Below are 4753 nucleotides of genomic sequence, written 5' to 3' on the forward strand. Positions count from 1 at the left end.
TTCTTTCTCGCCCTGTTTCCTCTTATCTTATCAAAACACAATTTCAGCAGCAAGAGAATGCAGGTAGGTAGGGGCCCCTCTGTCTCCTGATTTCTTCCATATGTAGGTTATTTCATTTTCCAAGAGGCCCTAGGTTTGGGGAAAACTACTTGTCCACTGTAATCACCTATGAGCTAGTATAAACTCTGGCTTTGCTGCAATTTATTAGTCACTGACATGCCAAAAGGAAAAAAAGAGTTTAAAGGAAGAAAACAGCCATTTGAGGTTTTTATCTGAGGTTCATTTCAGTATGTTTGGGGTTTAAAAGAAAGATCCATTTCTATCAGCATCCAGGCAACATCCTGCACAGATTTAATTTTTTTTTTTTTATTTTTGAGAGAGAGTGCAATGGGGGAGGGGTAGAGACACACACACACACAGAATCGGAAGCAGGCTCCAGGTTCTGAGCTACCAGCACAGAGCCCGGCATGGGGCTCGAACCCACGAACCATGAGATCGTGACCTGAAGTGGGACACTCAACTGACTGAGCCACCCAGGCGCCCCAAGCTGCACAGATGTTTTAAAGCCCAAATGGCTTGTGTGAGCCCGCGTTTCCAAAACAGCCCTAAGAATTGGACATTAGGGGAAAGCCACTGAAACCCAGAATATTGGTGTTTGAAATCCTCTCGTGAGAAATCAAAGCTTGGGTCTGTAGTACTCCTGCTCCATAAATTCCCGATTGCCCCAAACTTCAAGGGGCAAAGTTGGTATGCCCTAGGGCCAGTGAAGGTCTTTCCTGTTTTAAGTAGTTCTTATACAAGTCTCCGAAAACCCTCCTTCAAAAAGGTAGAGAATTAAGGCCCAAAGAAGAAATTGATCCAGCAAGCCCATGAGCCTTTACTCGTCATGGCACTAGTATATAATCGGAGATGAACACCTGCCCTCACAGGGCTTCCATACTAGCAGAGGAAACAAATCCATACACAACGGGGGCTGGGCTAAGTATCCTAGAGAAGTTTATGCATAGACATGTCTAATCTGGGCTGCTGCAAGGTCTCCAAGGAAGTGCTGACCAACGAGAAGAAACCTCAAGGATAAGTAGGCATTAACGGGGTAGACCTGGTCAAGTCACGGGGTGGTAGATATCCTGCCAAGAGGGTGAAGGCTTCAGAGATTCAGATTATGGGCAGCAGCAGAGGGAATGGTTCTGTGCACCGTTCCTTATCTCCAGTTTCCACCCCAACACAGCCCTCCCAAGCAGTTTTAAAATGTTGCCACTCCTACTCTAATTGTTTCAAACACTTCTGTGCCGTATACTTCCTCGATATTGGGCATAAAAATAACCAAGGATTTCCAAGCCCAGGGACCGTTATAGAATCTAGGAGTGCTGAGATGTCCGCCTGGTCTGCCCTATTTGCTCATGTTCTGGTGCAAGTGTTAATTGACAGAAATCTTCTAAACCCGGAAAAAAAAAAAAAAAAAAGAAACTCCCGGACTAATTGGCCTTTAAGTCAAAAATTTCTCCCTCCGAATTGGTTGTCAGAACAACTCCCTGACCAGCGAAATGATGCGCAGATTGCTCCCACATTCAAGCCTCGCCTGTTCATGTTGCTGTACGGGATTAGAGTCAACGGAAAATGTCAACAATCAGACCTGTGATGAGGGACACCTGGATATCTTGGCCCCGTTTTGTAGTAATGATCATTGGATGGTTCATTAGCGAGAATGTTAACAAGATTAAGCAAATGTTTCTGCTGAATCAGCTCCAGTTCAAATTATATTGCTTTTGGCCCAAGACATCACAAGACACGTGGAGCAAAGGGCAGTTATAGTGTATTCTAATAATCATTGAAACAGTCACATCAGAAAGTCCTACGAACCTTGTTTAAATTAGATCCACCAAAAAACATTACTCCTTCATGGTCTCAGTGCACGTGGTCATTTCAAATATAGTGCTAAAAAATGACTCGAGCTGATTTTAGAGAAAACTGACGTAAAGAACGTGCGTCGACAGGTACCTGTCATTATTTTACAGGTACACCAAACCAAATTAACACGTCTAGTGGTCCAGCCTTAGAATAAGGTCCCATTGAAAGAAAATGGATTTTTAAAAAAAAATAAATAAAAAACAAAGAAAATGGATTTTTCAAGTTTTTAGAACTGTTTCAAAAAGGCAAAAGCGAGATGTTGCCACATCTTCTAAGTTCTTTTCTCGTTTCTCCCCCATGCAAAGCCGTTGCCCAGCAGCCTGCTTTCCCTTCCCAGACTTTCTAAATTCTCCAACCTAGACTTCAGTATCTCCCATTTTTGTAACTTATCATCTGAATATGTTAGTTTCTCTTCCGCCACAAAATGCCTGCCCTCTCCAATGCAAATTTCTACTCAGGTCCTCTAACAGCTCTCCCTTCTTCCCCTTACTAATTACCCTAATTTTGCAAAATAAATATCCAGGAACCAAGCTGGCATAGACAGTTTTCCTGGGAAGTGTACATGTGTGAGTAAAGGCTAGAAGTCTGTGACAGGGGTGAAAGGTTAATGCATAGGTATCCACAACCCCTTTGCTTGTCTGATGGGCCGACCTCTGCCAGTGTGTTGTAAATCCTTCCAAGGAAAGGAGTAAGCCTTACCGTGCATATAATCGTCCCCTGGAAATTTGAGTGACCACTGTACTAGCAATTGGGTGTATAGATAAGCCTATTGGAAACAGTTATAAAATTGGGTTAGTTTAGTCTTTGGGAGTTAATTCTAATCATTCAGGATCTAACATGGGTTTTGGCGATTTTGAAATCAGATGACCCATGTACTTGGAGTTTTCACTTCATTACAGCCCATTAAAACATCACCTTTCTTGGAGGCAATGAGCATTGAAGGGCCCCTGTTTAACCTCCTGCAGGAGAGAAAGTGCTCCCAAGTCTGAATAGGATTGTCTGGGAACCCTTTGCCTCTGCCACCTTATAAGGACAGCATTAATCTCTATGGAACCACACACAACGCCTCCCTTGGGGCCTTGCTTGGCTGATGCTCTGAGCCACCCAATCATTCCCATCTCAGAACCTGTTCGTTTCACCCTACACATGAACCAGCTGCCTTAGGGAAATGAACCTCTTCCAGCTCCCTAATGTGGCAGACTAAGTTTCCAGGAGCTAGCAAGACGACTAACTGGTCGTATGCTTTTCATGCTTTCCCCACATTTATTCTAGAAATTGTTTTTGAGACCTGAGCTATGACATACAAAATTTCCTGCCAACAAAACATACAGGAAATTAAGTTTTTATGACTAGAGACAACCCAATGGGTGAATGGGGTTAGAAGATTTCATTTTTTATTAGATGCAAAAGCTGATAAACATTAAGTGCTGGGAGATACAAAAATCCAAAGTTCTGGCATACAGAGGAGTGGCTGGCTCAGGAGGCAGGGGAGAAGGTAGCATCGTTGTCAACACAGTCTTCATGGAAGACACTCCATCAAGCAGTGACAAACGATTAGCGGGAAATATCAAGGACTCAAAAGTGAGCCAGTGTTCTCCAGAAAGCAGATCCTGAGAAAAGGATTAAAGTGCTAATGATGTATTTAAGGGATACCCAGCCCAATTAGCAAGGATGAGGAAAAAGGGAAGTGAGGCAACAAAGAACGGAAGCAACATGAAGGGGTACAATATCATACCAGCACCCACCTGGTGATAAACTGAAGCAACGTAGCATATTGCTTGGCACACGCATTTGGACAACATGCGAGACTTCTCCAGAGAGGCACGAGGACAAACTGAACCAGAGTAGTTCATCACAGGGAAGACGTTTTTCTTTTTTTTTTTTTTTTAATCTCCCCAGCCATCTCCCATGTCTTATTTCCTTCTGGTCAAAATTTGCCTTGCGGAAAGGAGTTTTATCACCTGTCCCTCCCCCCCCCCCTTTCGGCTGCTTGGGGTGCAAGAGCCTATGCCCTGAGGTCTGAGGTCTCACTCTTGACTAGAAGTGGCAGAAGGAGCCCACAACTCCAAGCATGCAGCTGGTCAGCCTGGCTCGGGAATGGCAACCCTGACGGTTCCAGGGCAAGTGACTAGCTGGCTTCCGGTGGGTCTCATGGTTGTTGGTCAAGACGAGGAGAACAAGCTGAAATGAATCCAGGGCATCGCAGAAGGGTCGTGCCATTTCTGTCTGGTCTAACACATCTCTGACTGGAGAGCAGAAAACATCCTTAAATCCTTTCTTGACACTCACTGCCAAACTGATCTTTTAAGTGTTGATTATTTTTTTGTTTGAGAGACCAAGACTGAGGGTGAGTGGGGAGGGGCAGAGAGAGAGGGAGACACAGACTCCGAAGCAGGCTCCAGGCTCCGAGCTGTCAGCACAGGGCCCGACACGGGGCTCAAACGCACAGACCAAGAGCTCATGACCTGAGCCCAAGTCAGACACTTAACCGACTGAGCCACCCAGGTGCCCCCAAACTGATCTTTTAAATACCTTCTCGTGTGCCTCAAGCCTTTTCATTAGGTCTGCCAGGTCTCGAATAGCTCATGCACATCAAGTCCAGGCCGTTTGACTTTGAAACCTGACGTATGTGGCTTAAGAGCTGGCCTGGCCATTGAACTTGTGGAATGGAGTGGACATCAGCACACAGGCTTACTGCAGAATTGCTCAAGTGAGGAACCACCTTTCTCATCAGTACTTGCTCCATCTACTGAATACTTCCCTCACTCTCAAAGTCCATTTCATTTAATATTTTGAAAGAGCATGAGTGGTGGCGGGGCAGAGAGGAGAGAGAGAATCCCAAGCA

The sequence above is a fragment of the Leopardus geoffroyi genome, chromosome C1 (genome assembly GCF_018350155.1).
Source record: "Leopardus geoffroyi isolate Oge1 chromosome C1, O.geoffroyi_Oge1_pat1.0, whole genome shotgun sequence".
NCBI lineage: Eukaryota > Metazoa > Chordata > Mammalia > Carnivora > Felidae > Leopardus > Leopardus geoffroyi.